At 46.3% G+C, this 16,911-nt stretch overlaps 1 long non-coding RNA gene across 1 annotated transcript; it reads left to right on the top strand.

Moving 5' to 3' along the window:
* Positions 1-6,370: 6,370 nt before the first annotated feature.
* LOC139055426 (uncharacterized) lies at positions 6,371-16,379 on the top strand. Its single transcript, XR_011511744.1, has 3 exons — positions 6,371-6,469; positions 14,413-14,784; positions 16,197-16,379. It is a non-coding gene; the product is annotated as an uncharacterized lncRNA (long non-coding RNA).
* The last annotated feature ends 532 nt before the right edge of the window (positions 16,380-16,911 follow it).

The following is a 16,911-nucleotide window of genomic DNA, read 5'->3' as shown; positions in this document are numbered from 1 at the left end:
AATGTACCACGTGTCCTGTTCAAAGAAATAATGAGATCCGTAGGAAAATTTTTGAGGCGATTTAGCTTCAAAATTAACCTTTAAGGACAACTATACCACTGTTTGCGCATACTTCTAGTTATTTCAGGTTTGTTATACCACCATGTCACATTTCATGCAACCTACGTAAACGGCTGTTGGAAAATATTGTTAAATATATTTCAATTATCTCACTGTTTGTCCCATGGGACACACCGTTATTGTCGTTGCTGCTACTGCTACTTCATCACCGTCATCATGAGCGTCGTCATCGGCATCCTGAACGGCTCCAACACACAATAGAATGTTAACTGTACTACTTCTGAATAAGGTCGTTTACGAAAATAGCAGCTTCCGTATTTCTTTTTTATTTTTTTTAATCGTACTTATTTGAATCCAGGTCGACCTTTATCATGTCGTTGTTTCTTTCGAAAAAATGTTATCAAAAAGGAGATATCGACCTATATTCGAGACCAAAGCTTGTCAACCTATATTCGTGAACAAAGCTAGCAAAAGCACCGAGCTAGCAGAGTTCCTCCGTCGCGCCGCCGTAAAGCCAGTCTGGAGATTATCTAGACTGGCTTTAGAAGATTCTGCAAAAGGATAGAAAGTTGGGCGAGTTGGTACGGTAACATGATCTTGGATTCGAGCGCGAAGTGACACGGACAGAGACTCTACGCTAGACCAGGGCTAACTCTCAACTAAATTTTTATTGAAACTAACAACATATATATAAGTGATTGCAAATACCGCAGCATATGAACATGACAAAGTCTAAAGACATCAGTTAAACGTATCAAGAGGTATTTCATACATATCATACCTCTTGATGCGTTTACCTGATGTGTTTAGACCTTGTCATGTTCATATGCTGTAGTATTTGCAATCACCATATATATATATATATATATATATATATATATATATATATATATATATATATATATATATATATATATATATATATATATATATATATATATATGTTGTTAGTTTCAATACAAAATTTAGTTGAGAGTTAGCGCTTGTCCTGTCTGCTTCTAGTCTCTGTCCGCGTCACTTCACGCTAGAATCCAAGATAAGAAATTCTGCTTCTCCAATGCACACGACGCCACCAAGGACGACGTCGTTTGTGGCGCCGATGACGTCTGTGAAGCATCCGACGAGCACGACTTCTGTCTCGACGAGGATGCAGCTGGTGTGATCGACAAGGGAAATTTAGTAGCTGAGCTTACGGTATATAACAGTGGGTCACGTTCAAAGGTTCTTTCGTTCATCTAAAAAGATACTGGTCGACCTATATTCGAATTATTTACTTTTGTTTTTCTGCGAGTTCAATATACAGCGGTCGACCTATACTCGTGCACGAGTTATTGCCGAGTGAGTGCGGTGAGAGCTTCCTAGCAACCGAGTGCCTGAATTTGTTCAATGAGTGGTGGATTTTCGAAGGCGCCGTCATCACGCCACGGTCGTTGTCATCGCCGTAGGGTCGCCGTCGTCGCTGTGTTGTTGACAGTTGTGTCGTTTGGCGAGTGCGTAAATTGGGGGCGTTGGGATTGTCGGGGCAGTAATTGCAGTGGCATGGAATCAGATAACAGACGGAGAAATTTACGTTGTATTTTCTTATTTTATGCAGTTTGTGGGAAATTAATCAACTTATTCTTCCTGCGTTTACGTCTTGTTTGTTTTTAATGTGTAACTCCAAACGCTGGTGTATAACTACATTGCGGTTCCGCAAAAAAAAAAAAAAAAACCGTGCACGACAAAGTGTGGGCAAAAAATGCAAGCTCAGAAAAGGCGTCTGCCAAGACAGCAAGTAAACCAAACGTTGGATCAGTATGAAAGGTTGAAGTGAATCCTGGGAGTCCCACGAAGTCCTACACAATATTCAAATCCTAGCCTCTTCAAATTATTCATCGAAGACCTGGCACGAATGTAATACCCACCCTTCATGAAAAACCCCGCAACAGGGGCATTTGACGTATGAATAAATAAATAAATATCGCTAATTGTCAAACAGCATCCACCAGGTCGTTTAGAGACTACCGCATTCACTCGAAAATAAGTCAACTTCCTAATACAATGAACTTACCCAGGAAAAGAAAAATCGTTCCAAACATGGGCCGTCCAGCAGGTCTCGGCGGCTCTTGAAAGACAAAGGCCGAGCGAAACCGATGGAACGTTACCCCTCAGGGCGACCGACCGCGGGAGTAACACGCGCTGGAGTTGAGTAGAGAAGACGTCAGGGCCCGCGTCTCTCTCTCTTGAATATAGGTTGGCCCGTATCCTTTTTATTTATTTATTTATTTATCAATACTGTAGGTTTTCTGCAGACCCATACAGGGAGCGGGCTTTCATCATCATAGGCATGTAATAAGATACATCAAGTTCTCAAAAAGACAACAGGAAAACATGAGGCAGATTAGAACACTTTTCAACAACAAGTGCATCAATATTATATTACCTACATGGTTACGCTTCGCGTACACGAAAACAGAAAATCTAGCATTATGTATCCTATGATATACATGAGAAAAATGTGCACACGAAAATAATACAACACTACAAGATACTTTCTGGGATTTTACAACAGGAAAAGTAGTTATACAGTAGTTCTTTTAGAAAGAATTCGCCGCCTTTACGGCTCCGGTTACGATTAGCGTGAGGATGGTGCGCTGATGAAGGCCACTACACGTGCTACAAGAGCCGGAAAACTTTTCCCTCATGTAAACCCTCTGTGTAGATTGCCGACCGCTTTGGGGCAGCGCACATGCTGACGATCGCATCCCTCTCTATACGTTCCACAAGGATGCATGCAGGAACATAACAGTACAATTGTTTGCCCGGAAACGAACTCACTGGATCGCTGAATACAGCTTTGCAAAAACATACTCACCAAAGAACATTTCTAACACGTGGAGATGCTAACACTTCGCTTTCGTTTGCGTCGAAAGTACTGCTTGATACCAGCATGTTTTGCTTCTTGTAGAGGCCGGCTACGTATACATGTAGGGAGCATCGCCGAACTCCTCAGAGAAACGCAAGCTCTCGAAATTTACAATTACTGTCTCACCAAACCACAGCGCCAAACCACCTTGCACCGCGGTTCATGTGTGGCGGCAGCGGCCGGTCCGGACGAACACCAATGTTGACGTCACGAGGCGCCAGACCAATCACAGGCAGAAACGAGGCGCGCGAGCTGCACGAGTCTGCTGCTGCACTTTGGGTCGAAATAAAATCTGTTTGCGCTTTCTTTCGCTCAATTTCGATGCGAGATTCGAATTCGAAGGGTTGAAAACCATTAAGTACAGTTCTTCACTCATTTTTTTCTGGAAAGCTTTTCAGCTTCCCTTTAAAATACAAAATGGTCATCCAACTAAACTCTGGGATGAGGCTACAAGCAAAACACAGGCTCATTTTTGCACATCCAAAATAAACCATCTTCATCCTCCATCTTGTGGTCTTCAGCAGAAGCAACTTGCCTATGAAAATGAAACTCGAATCGGAATGTGTTGTTACGGAAACACAGGCAACACTTATCCACATATTACATAGACAACCTAACCACAACGACTCAAAGATCCCTAGCACATTTGTCCGCAGCTTGATAATGTCCTCCATCCACATCGTGCATCTACGGCCAAGTTCATTTTGAGTCAACATTAACGAGCACCACTTATGTGTTTTCGATGCAGCAGTGCGGTAAATGACTGACGGCTCGATGGTCGAGACAGAGAAAACAGAAAAGCGAGGTATAGGAGCCTGCTCCCAGTTGCTAGCGAACCGTATCAATCGGTTCTTCGTGATGTCAGAGCATCGGTGATGCGGGGAAGTCGGTGATGTTGCGGTGAGCGAACGGTGAGCAAGCGGGGTAGGTGGGATTACTTCACGGGGTGCACGACATCAACAGGGCATTCTGGAGACATGGGGAATACGCGGTACGAGAGAGACCAGCCGAGGACAAGCTGGTCTTGCCCGACTCGCGTGTGCTTCTCCGTTGAATGCCGGGACTATGACTATCACTTACAACAGTGAGCCTTTCTTTCTTTCTTTCTTTCTTTCTTTCTTTCTTTCTTTCTTTCTTTCTTTCTTTCTTTCTTTCTTTCTTTCTTTCTTTCTTTCTTTCTTTCTTTCTTTCTTTCTAGTACCTTGTATTGCGGGATATATGAGTATGCATGTACTGGTGCTGCCATGATTGCCTATATATAGCGACACCTCAGCCTCGCTTGCTTGCTTCCTATATTATGGCGCATAACCCCTTACGGGGTATTGGCTAACAAAGAAGGCGATTAAACAGATTGAAGGAAAGAAAAAAACTTGAGAAAAAAAAGCATTTGTGAGGGTAAAGTTGAAATTGTACGAGCCATTAAAGCATACTAATTTTAAAGACATTTGATAATGCGTTAGAATTCTTAAGGTACTTGACGCACACTTCGGGGGTTATGTATGTATGTATGTATGTATGTATGTATGTATGTATGTATGTATGTATGTATGTATGTATGTATGTATGTATGTATGTATGTATGTATGTATGTATGTATGTATGTATGTATGTATGTATGTATGTATGTATGTATGTATGTATGTATGTATGTATGTATGTATGTATGTATGTATGTATGTATGTATGTATGTATGTATGTATGTATGTAACAGTTTTCCCTGCCTACCTGCGGGTCACAGGGCAGTCCGTGGCCGAATGGGTAGCGCATCGAGCTGCTGTGCTCAAGGAACGGGGCTCGAAATCAACTGTCGGGCCAACTTCGGCCACTGAGTACGTGGCAATGTGTACGTATGCGCCGCTCTTCAACGAACCTCTTTCACGCCCACATGGTTTCACTGAAGATGCGGGTCAGGGTGTAGGTACCACTGTGCTGTGCGCATGGCGAATGCACGGCCGGACCTTTTATTTCAAGAGGGATGCGAGCCCTCCTCACTTTTATCGCTTTCTCTTTCACTGACGCCCCGCGGACTCCGAGCTGTGCGCGAGAGGAAGGACCCGCTCCCTCCGTTCAGTTCCTGGAAATGACCCAGTGACCACGCTTCGAAGTTTCGGACGATGTTTCCCGGGCCTGGAGGACGGCGACGGGGATGGAAACCGCGGTTGGAAAAGCGCGGCACGGGCAGACTCGCGCCACCGGCCCGAAAGACAGGACCACTTTTTTACGGGGCTAAAACTGAACGTTTTGTGTATTTTTAACTTGCTTTTTTGACCTTCTCAGTGTAATTAAAGTTTGTTTGAAATGTTCAACTGCGTTCGACCCGTTATCTAGCTGGACAGCGGACGCTTTGATCCCGTCGAGTGCGATCCGCGAGGCCTGCATAACCACTGTCCAGTGAAGGGAGGGAAAGAGATAAGTAGAAGGCAGGGAGGTTAACCAGAATAGCCACTGTTCAGTGAAACTATTCGAGGCCAACATAGAGCATTGGGCCACTCAGTCTGTACAGGACTTCAATGAACCCCTTTGATGCCAACTTGGATCACTGAGTAAGTGCCAGTATATATGTGTGCACCACTCTTTAATAAAAGTCTTTCACACTAACTTGGGTAACTAGGCGTGTATCACGTAGAATGTGTCACTCTACAATGACAAAAAAAAGAAGATCAATAAAATTCATCAATTTCTGAGCGGAATCGAACCCACTGCACCAGGGCTCCTCAAATACAGCTACCCAACGCATTATAGCAGGTTGCGGTAACTGCACTGCTGTGGCGGAGTGCCTATATTTAACGACGCATCGAAAACGATGGCGAAGAACGTTAACGATATGCAAGTATACATGCACCAGGGCACGTGATCTGTTCGCTGCAGGGTGCAAGGAGGTTTCTTTAAAAAAGAAAGGCATTTCTGGAGTGGCAGCGCTCGCTACTGCTCACCAGCAGAGGTGACACCAGCGCTTGCCCCGACTTCACCTCGGGAAGAGTGCCGCGCCAAGCTGCAGTCCGCTCATAACTTAGGTACGTTTGTTTTGCGAATGTAAACGCTGGGGTAATTGGAAAAGAAACGTTTCTTGTTAGTAGCTAAAATATTATATTTGGGCCAGTTTTAATATCAACAACTCCGAAAACTCCGACAAAATATTACACGGCGTTCAGGTGTCTCCTCCTAAAACCAGTGGAGCACAGATGTAATGTACATTTAACAGGATCTCTACAGCGAAATTAGCTGTCTTAACGATGAAAAAGGTGAAAAGAAGGCGTTTGCTATGTTCCACTATTTCCCTGATGTGCCCTGAGTAAGATAGCGGTGGCCTGCAACTTCCCTTTAGAAACATAGTGAATTACCACAATTTTTTTTGTTTAAACCTCGTTGACAGGGACACGCCTCGCTACATGTGCGCTCGTGCAGCGAAGAAAATGACGACAACCGCCCACGAAAAAGCAAGCGCCACACAAGAGCGCTCAGCGGATCGGCAAATAACGCGACGATGAAGCAGCCTACAGAAGGTGAGTCCACGTCGGCAAGCTGAGAAATGGAGCAAGGAATACGCGTTGGTTTGGGTCGGACGTCAACGTTCGGGAGCCCCACAGCTGTAGGAAGGACCCGGTCGAGCGCGCCGATGCACACGTCTTTCGCTCCCGTCAACTAGCCTACGAACAAGAGTATGCGAGAGCTCGCCTGCCGTCTCCGCTCGTGCAGTTTGTCGAGCGACGCACCACGCCGGCTTAATGGGACACCGGCAAAATTGTGAGTGCGCTGTGGTAGTCGGCGTGAACGCTTTGTATGGAACGCTTGGTCCCGCTTGCCCCTGTGCCCTGTGTCGGTATATTTGCCCCCTTTTTTTTATGTCTGAATATATGTTTCGCATGCCGTGATTCAGGCACGTACCCAGGATTTTTTTTCGGGGGGGGCCCACCACCCCCATCATCATCATCATCAGCCTGTTTTATGTCCACTGCAGGACGAAGGCCTCTCCCTGCGATCTCCATTTACCCCTGTCCTGCGCCAACCGATTCCAACTAGCGCCCGCGAATTTCCTCGTTTCATCGCTCCACCTAGTGTTTTGTCGTCCTCGATTGCGTTTCCCTTCTCTTGGTACCCATTCTGTAAACCTAATGGTGCAACGGTTATCTAACCGGCGCATTACATGATCTGCCCAGCTACATTTTTTCCTCTTGATGTCAATTAGAATATTGTCTATACCCGTTCGCTCTCTGATCCAAACCACTCTCGTTCTCTCTTAACGTCATGCCTAGCAATCTTCGTTCGATCGCTTTTTGCGTGGTCCTTAACTTGCTTTCAAGTCTCTGCCCCATATGCACTGGCAAAATGCACTGGGAAATGCACTGGCAAATGCATTGGCACTGGACATATTTCACTGGCAAAATGCACTGATTGCACACCTTACTTTTCAATAATAATGGTAAGCTTCCAGTCAGGAGCTGGCAATGTCTGCCGTATGCGATCCAACCTATTTTTATTCTTCTGTGAATTTCCTTCTCATGATCAGGGTTCCCTCTGATTAACTGACCTAGGTAAACGTACTCCTTCACAGTCTCTAGTCGCCGACTGGCAATCCTGATCTCTTGTTCCTTTGCCCGGTTATTAATCATTATCTTCATCTTCTGCATAATAATATTCAACCCCACTCTTACACTCTCTCTGTTAAGGTCTCCAATCATTTGTTGTAACTCGTCTGCATTGTTGTTGAATAGAACAATGTCATCGGCAAACCGAAGGTTACTGAGATATTTGCCGTCGATCTTTACTCCTAAGCCTTCCCAGTTTAATAGCTTGAATTCTTCTAAGCACGCAGAAAATAGCTTTGGAGAAATTGTGTCTCCCTCTCTGCCCCCTTTCTCTCCAGGTATCTCCCTGCTTTTCTTGTGTAGAATTAAGGTAGCTGTAGAACCTCTGTACATATTCTAACGCGAAAGACGAGTCAGTAAGACAAGAAACTATTTACAGATTATATTTACAACAACGGTTGATGCGCTGACCGGATAGATTCACAGTGCGAGCCTACTTCGTTCTTCCTCCTCTTTTCTGGAGTAATGGCGCCTACGCGCCTCGTTCAAACAAACAAATACCTCACGCATGTAGCAATATTTTCCAAGCTTTTTACGTAAGCGTTCTGTACTCCTTGATTACGTAGTGCCTCTACGATTGCTGGTATCTCTGCTGAATCAAATGCCTTTTTCGTAATCTATATAAGCCACATAGAGAGGCTTATTGTATTCTGCAGATTTCGCGATAACCTGATTGATGACATGGATGTGATCCATTGTAAAGTATCTCTTCCTGAAGCCAGCCTGTTCCCTTGGTTGACGAAATCCAGTGTTAGCCTTATTCTATTGGAGATTATTTTGGTAAATATTTTATATAATACTGGGAGCAAGCTAATGGTCCCATAATTGTTCAATTCTTTAACGTCTCCTTGTTTTGTGGGTTAGTATAATGTCTGCATTCTTCCAGTTTCCTGGGACCCTTGCAGTCGATAGACACCCTTCTTCCAGTTTCCTGGGACCCTTGCAGTCGAAGAGCCGCCAGTTTTCCAAGCATTATGTCTCCTCCATCTTTGATTAAATCGACTGCTATTCCACCTTATCCTCCCGCTCTTCATCGTTTCGAGTCTTGCAGGGCCCTTCTGACCTCATCGCTAGCGATAGGAGAGTTTCTGTATCCTGTTCATTACTGTTTATAAGTGAACTATCGTGACTCCTCTGGGTACTGTATACAGGTCAGCTTAGAATTTTTCCGCTGCTTTTACTATATCTTCGAGATAGCTGATGATATTATCCTTCTTATCTTTTAGTGCATACATCATGGTTTGTCCTATGCCAGGTTTCTTTTTTACTGATTTCAGGCTGCGTTCATCTTTTGCGGCTTCTTCAGTCTTTGTCATGTTATAGTTTCGAATATCAGTTATTTTCGCCTTGTTGATCAGTTTTGACAGCTCCGCGAATTGCGTAATGCTGTGCCGCCGCCAGTCCCATACAACCGCGTAGAGCGCAGGACTCCGCGATTCTGGACGTACTGCGCTCACTGCGAAAGGTTAGAAAAACACCCACATAAGCACAGCAGAGATGTGGCTACGTGAGGCGGTTCGACCGATAACTGTAGAAGCGTCATTCAAAACAAGTAATTGTTCTCCACTTCCGGCGGCGTTTTCTCTACTTCCTTTTTAAATAAAAAGATGTTGATCCATAAATATTCTCATAAACAACGGTTAACTTTTTTATTATTCGCTTTTGCTTGCAGTTTGGTTGTTGCCTTGGTTTCTCCCTTAGTAGATCGCTTAATTTCTCAACTCCTTGCGATTTTTGTTTCCAGTTGCCAATTTTGCACGAAAAGTGCTATACAGTTAAGGAAAAACAGACGAGTTAACGGGCGACAGTCATCTTGCTTATGGGTCTAAGGGTTATTGCAGAGTTCCATGATGGACGCTCTTTCATATTATTTCATTTCACACCTTATCTAACCCATATCACGTGTATATGGTTCCGGGCATCTACCAGCGTCGCGGCGAGCCGTAACTCAAGGAAAAAATGAAGCAAAGGGATAAGTTAAACGCAATTGGCGTTTTCCGCAACTGGCCGCAACTCGTTCCATGAGAGTACAGACCAGCTGAGTGACAGCCGCATCCCTCTCCTTGTCCCAGGATCAGCCTAAACAAAGAAGGTTGAACTAACAAAAGCAACAGCTTTGCGCGTGACGGTTGAATAGATGGTGACAACTGAACGCATCTCGAGTTAATCGCGCGGGTGCGGAATCTACGAGAAAACTGTCCTTCACTATACAAGAGATGGCGATAACTACCGCCATCTAAAAGGAGTGAAAAAGGCAGCATAATGCGGACCGATGTACAGCTGTAAAGTCTCAACATTGATCCGGTGGCGCTTTAGGAATGTGTGAGGAGTGGTGGCGTGGGTTGGGAGGGGGGGGGGGGTATGCCACTTGATTTCGGGGGGGGCCCGGGCCCCCCCGGGCCCCCCCCTGGGTACGTGCCTGCCGTGATTGTTGCCATTCCTTCATTGCTGCCGTCGAGGCGTCTCTGATTCTCACAATTGATACTGCTCCCCGAACCACATCGTAACAACTGTGTATGCGCCGCTCTGCAATGTACCTCTCGCCCAATCACTAAGTACCACTGGTTGCGCTGCAAGTGAGGGAACAACTCTCAGCGTTCGGAGGCACCAGCGCGCCACGCTTCTAGTCTCGGAGGCCAGGCGTGGACTTCTCGGCAGCGCTACTCGTTGGCGCATGCAGCGTGTTCAGAAAGAAGCGTGAGAGAAGTGCCCGGTTGCGGGTACGAAGCGTGCGCCACGCATTTCGGAGGCCATACGCGGGCTTCGCGGCGCCGCCGCTAAACGGCGTTCTGTGTTCATAGAGAAGCGCGAAAGAAAAGTCCCGAGGCAGTATATGCCTCACGTATAACTTCACCATTTTTTTACAAGGTCTTCTATCTCCATCATTTATAAAGAGGTCACACGCAAGGCTAATGCTCACGTGCGACCATGTTGTCACAGGGAACGAGGCATTCTTATCGCTTCATTCGGCTTCGGCTTCATTCGGAGCCAATTTTTCAGTCAGCGATTCAAGCATCTGTGTTTTGTGCTATGAGTGAATTTCATCTCCGCTTACCGGGCGGGCTTGTTGAGCACAGCTCATGTACAGCGTAGACGACGCAGTTTTATTTTTTGTTCTCTATCAAGGTAATGTGTTATATTTATTCGTTCACGTTAAAGCTCATCGAAACCGCGTAGCGCCAGAAAAAAAACGAATACGAGGCAATGAACATGGCGATCATACACAATTTGTTTTTTTAAAAGTTCGTTCAAAAGAAAAATGCACTCAGGGAATAAATTTTTCGCGTTCTATATTAATTTCCACATCTGCTTCACCGACGGTGCCAGTTGTGCAGCATCGGTTCTCCAGAGGTTCTCGCCGTGGATGTGACTCGTTTTCACGTGTCTCGTTGGTCCCGCGTTAGCCGAAAAAAATAAAAGATACCAAGGATACTTTTTCGTCGGCGCCCTTGCAAGCGGATCGATACGCAGCCACAACCAAAAATCAAGCACCATCGCTCCCACATGTAGAGTGACAAAAAAATTAGAATAGAACAGCAACGAACGCCGTTAATGCGTAATTACCCGAAAGTGCGAAGTGTCTCACTACTATGCAGCTGGTTTTAAGCCAGGAGTGGTCCGAACTGTATGTTTTCAACTCTCAATTTAACATATGCCGGTGAACCTGGAAAAAAGAAAGAGAGAGAGAGCTTATGCAAGTAAAATACACATTCGATAATCTGTGTGATGCAAAGCTCTCGCGAAGCGGTCAATGAAATTCAATGAAGAATTTGCCGCGCACGTGCTCTCTGGCAGCCGTGCTGCCCAATGTGAAGACTATTTATATTATACTTTGTGTTTTTTCCAATTTCTTCTCGTTTACGTTGGATGTACCGCCCGCTTCTTGGCCATTCTTCAGTTGTGGGGTTGTGTTGTATAGTATGGAAATAATCAAACGTTTTCTACCCTTACCTGTAATTCTTTCTCTCCAGAGCGGCGACAAAATATTGAAAATTAAGCTATTGCGCCCACAGCGTAATTATACTACAGGCGATTCACCCAGTTAAAAGGCAAGTCAACGGAACGCCGTTCGCAACTCCCCTCGCTATACCCCTCCTCGCCCCCTATCGGCTGCACACGATACCTATGTTTTACCTATAGTCACAGAACACTTACGACAACATGTTTGGCAGCTGGAACCATCTAATATTCAAACTTATTCCGGAAGAATTGATCTGCCGTATCATGACTGATTCACTTGTATCAGAGGCAGTAGAACATGTCTACGCAGATTTATGCACGGATACCATGGTCGACATTGAATACCCCACCACGAATTAAAAAAAAAAGATTTACGTAATAGTTCTGCGGAAATCCGCAAAGTGGAGAGAAGTTTTCTTCTACTGCGAGGCTTTTCTTTCGAGGAACCCGTACGGGGGGTTTCCTTTGTAGCAGTTGCTACTATTGGGTGGACGTTGTCGCACATCAGGGCGATCCCTCCGTTAGCAACCAGTTTGTTGCATTTGTAGGCGATCCCACTGCTAGCGACCTGTCTCTCGGAGCTCCACCGACATTACTTATTGGGTAGCGTAGCGTTGTCGGCGGGCTGCAGGCATTCGGTGGACCATGGCGACCGAGCAAGGCGAGACGACGATTTGCTAGTGCGAAACTTGCACTGTTTATTCAAAGGTAGTTGAAAGAAAGTAAGAAGAGAACGAAGTATGAAGTATCACAAGTACATTTCGGAGCCCCTTAAATAGGCTCTCTACAATCGTGTGGGGGGGATCTTGCTTTCGTCGATGACACGTGACAGGCACAGAGAGAAGGCCCCTCCTCCTGCAATACCAGGCACAGGAAGGAGAAGTCGATCCTCTTTTCGACGAATCCGGGGAGAGCGTCGGGTGAGTGACCTCTCCGGTAGCGTGCGGATGACGCAGCACCCACTGGCCCCGAAGAGTCTGGTGAAGGGGATGTCGTCTTCTTTTTGACGAATCCGGGGAGAGCGTCGGGTGAGTGCGTCTCTCTTCGACGAATCCGGGGAGGGCGTCGGGTGAGCGACCTCTCCGGTAGCGTGGGGATGACACAGCGCCCACGGGCCCCGACCATGAGAGGGGAAGGGGATGACGTAGCACCCACCGGCCCCTTGGCGTCCGGCCATACCTAACAACGTCTAATTTTCCCTTAATTAATTAAAAAATGATGTTCAAGTTTAAGGCCCGACCTAAACCTCAGTTACGGGTTTCAGGTTATGTTGAGGTGACGTTAGTGGTGGCCCTTGAACGTTGAGGTGAGGTCTCCTAAATGCACCTCAGCCTCATTGGATGAGCTGGAGGGCGAGCGAGCTGGTCAAATCAACTTGGAGGTTGAGGTCACATCAAAAATTTTGAGGCCGTTTGCCCACCTTTGGTGCTGCGTGACCCGTTCGGTCCCTGCATCGGGCATATATATCATCTTCTTTTTTTCTTTTTCATTTAAGCGTGAGCGATTTGGTTACACAGAAGCAGCACGCAGCCAGCAGCCACGGTCAGGAAACACCAGGAGGATCCTCCAAGAAAGCATCGCCTTAAAGATTACGCAGACCCAACGCATATGTTGGAATCTATGTGAATTGCGAAGCTTTATTGCAGCGCTTAATTGAATGTATGCTCTGTTTACGTTCATGCTATGCAGCGTGCAATATCGTGAAATGTTTGCGTTTATCCACCACAAAGGTCACAACTTTATTGCTATGCAATGTTTAAGTTTCTGCACTGCATCGTTCCCAAGCTATGCCGAAGGTCACGTGAGAAGGCAAGGACACGACAGGGGATAAATTTAATTTCGAGGTACGGTACAGTGCGTTTCTGCTATTTCTGAAAAGTAAGTAGCGTACAAATTTGTCAAAAAAAATTAAATTATGGGGTTTTACGTGCCAAAACCACTTTCTGATTATGAGGCACGCCGTAGTGGAGGACTCCGGAAATTTCGACCACCTGGGGTTCTTTAACGTGCACCTAAATCTAAGTACACGGGTGTTTTCGCATTTCGCCCCCATCGAAACGCGGCCGCCGTGGCCGGGATTCGATCCCGCGACCTCGTGCTCAGCAGCCCAACACCAGCAAATTTGTCAAGCGGACAACTCAGGGCGCGCAGAAGCAGGGCCACATTAAGCGCACCGTAGAGTCTAGGCGACACTACAATTAGCGGTCACACGTCAAATCAACACTTCTGTGCCCGCCGCGGTAGCTTTGCGGCTATGGCATTGCTCGAGGTCGCCGGCTTGATTCCGATCGTGGCAGCCGTATTTCGACGGGGGTGAATGATAATAATAATAATAATAATAATAATAATAATAATAATAATAATAATAATAATAATAATAATAATAATAATAATAATAATAATAATAATAATAATAATAACGCTCGTGCACTTATACTCAGGGACACGTTAAAGGACACGACGGCGTCAAAATTAATCCTGAGTCCACCCCTAGAGCGTGCCTCAAAATCCGACTGTGGTTCTGGCACGTAGCCCCATAATTCAATTAAAGTTTACTACTTCTGCGGCAATGCGATGTGTCATGGGATACAATGAATATGCGCCACCCTCTCAGAGGTTATTAGGTACGTTGCACAAGAACGCCCCAAGCAAACACCTCCGCCTGTGTGCTCTGCGTTGTGCACAAACAAATAGCAGTGGTGCGCGCAAGGTAAACTTTAGCATCAAATCAACACTCTGGCGTTGGTCTAAACGTTGAAGAGATTAGACATTCATCGTCGACATCACCGCTAATTAGCGTCAATCAAACCAAACAGCATAGGAAGCTCCGCTTACATCGGCTCCCACAGCACGTTGGATCCGCCTATCTTTTTTAACTACCGCCGACCGATTCATGGCAGGTCCTTCGTAGTGGGTCGCGCCATATCCATATAGGCAGCAATCCAAGCCAAGCCCAGGGAAGAGAACGGACCATGTCGTACTCCGGCGACTTCGGGGATTCGGCCACGGACGAGGGGCGGCTGCTCGCCTCCTCCTCCGACGACGACGGGCGGGGCTTGGACGCGGCAGGAGCGGGCGAGCGGCGGCCCGCTCAGCGCTGGAGCTCGCAGCTCGTGTACCGGCAGGTGTGCGCCATCATGGCCTTCTGCGTCGCCATCCACCTGCTGCTGCTCGGAATGCTCTGGCTCACCGCCACCGCCGAATCGCGCCCGAGGCGCCGGTGACCGTGCTCGACGCCCCACCACCATACCATGCACGAGGAAAGACCGCACGTACGTATACTGTCCACGCAAACAAAAGAAGTGACGTTTGAAGTTCCACATCTGCGCAATGCATTACCAGGGACGCAGTGGTGGCGGTTCTAAATATTCGATGTCCTATTCATAAAAGTTATCCGATTAGAAGGATCGAAGTTTCCCATCAATCGAAATGTTGGAATCTCGTTTTCTGGAGGAGCTGTCTTGAACAGGTGCCTCCAAGGATCGGTGGACAAAACTTCTTCGCTCACCGATTTGCTTGCTACGATCAATATTGCTATGCTGCTCATGAGTGCCGCCAGCTTGGGGTGTTATGTGAACTATTCCTCAATTTCGTGTGCAGTGATGCCATGCCATGGGTGTACACGGCAGTGAAACACCGAACGCCTCTCTATAGAACCATTTTCATGTATATGACTCGAGCATAGTGCCATGCAATGCTTGTTATAGAACACCCGCGCTACCAGTCCATGATGTGTGTCCGCTGCCCACTACAAATAAGCGAGCACGATTACAAAATTCTACCGTAAGGCTATCACTAGGTGTAATATAATTTAGGCATGTGATTTTTTCAACAGCCGCCGCAGACAGACCTCCCAGACGACGTGCGCTTCTCTGGCGCCATCTAGTAGCCATCGTCGCCGCGCTACACTATTTTTCTCACGCCTTCGCCATACCCTCCTCCTCCGCTTTTCTCCTCGCGTCTTGCATCCCCAGCTGCGCTCCGCATTCGCTCTCTCATGCTTCGCTGTGCTCATTCGCTCGGCCACGCCGACGCCGATGCTCGCCGCAGGAACGGGCGCCTAAGAGCTTCACTCCAAGACCTATGTGCACGCGCTCCATCCGTCCCAAATCTTTTTGAAAACGTGAATTTTGCCGTGGACGAGCTGAGATGGCCAAAAGCGAAGTGTATACTATAGTACCGCATTGTCAAGCTAGGCTGATCTCAAGCGCTTGAAGGGCAAGAAAATAATAATAATAATTGTAGGCCTGCTTGTTCGAGGTTGCCTCGTTTCAAGGACACATGACACTTCGGGTAAAAAAAAACTTCGAATTATACTTTCCGATGTGGGCAAGTGCAGCTCGTGGTAACTTATGGCTGGAAAATAAAATGACGGGCTAGCGTTCAGGTAAGAAGCGCAAGCGGCTTATGGGTTGCAACAGTCGTTACAGACTTGGATCCCCGAAAGCTATCACAGGTAAAAGTACAAGTTAAATTGAACTTAAATGGGGAAAGAAACTACGCGACAACCGCACAAAAGAAACAACGAAAAAAAACTGATCGATGCAGGAGATAGTGCATCAGTTAATAAACGCACATGTATAACTTCAGAGTCCTGATCTAAAACAGCACCGCCATACCACTGAAGTAAAGGCTAAAACAATAGCCAAGTTGACTGACATCTGTATCTGTGCTCTCAATCCAGGATATTTCATGGGCCAACGCCAAAGTCCGTCGAGAAGTCATCGAAAGATGGAAGCGACTTGGAAGCAGGATCCAGCCAACCACGTCTTCGTGCATACGAGCACACTCAAGTTATACTGCTGCGAAGCTGTTTGACGTTTGTTTATGAGACTAGTAAATATTTCATTTCGACTACCAAAAAAAAGATTATTTGCTATACGTTTTCAAGGAAGGTTATTGTAATGCAAGCGCGACAAACCTACTTCAGTTTTTTTTTTCTTCCACTGATAATTAGCAAAATGATGGATAGGTGGGCTGGTTGGTAACGCATACTTTTTATGTATGTATTTTTCCATATGTGCATTAAACACCAGTTGCGAGTGAGCGCGTGTGGTGTGTTTTTCTTTCTCTACGTCTTTCGTGTTTAACGCTCTAAGTTTTTATTAATAGTTAGCACTATGATATACACTTTAAGTCGTTGCTAAACCATAGTCGTCGACGCTGGAGGAGTCTTTCTGCATCTGGTACGCCAGTTATTTACGCTGCTGCGTGACCAGTTCACTGTTGGCCATATCACGGGCGGCATTTCATCATGCGTGGCGCGTTGATGCTCCTCTGCATAGATTCCCGGTGTTACCCGCCCAAGAAATCGTCCCACATGCGCATAGGCCCCCGAAAACCGGCACCTGCGCCTCGTATTTTAATGACATTATTGAAGTAAGCAGATGAAAGTTATG

This window comes from Dermacentor albipictus, chromosome 2, assembly GCF_038994185.2.
Source record: "Dermacentor albipictus isolate Rhodes 1998 colony chromosome 2, USDA_Dalb.pri_finalv2, whole genome shotgun sequence".
In the NCBI taxonomy this organism is placed as follows: Eukaryota; Metazoa; Arthropoda; class Arachnida; order Ixodida; family Ixodidae; genus Dermacentor; species Dermacentor albipictus.
The sequence above is the reverse complement of the archived record's forward strand: the minus strand, read 5'-3'. Positions and strand labels throughout refer to the sequence as shown.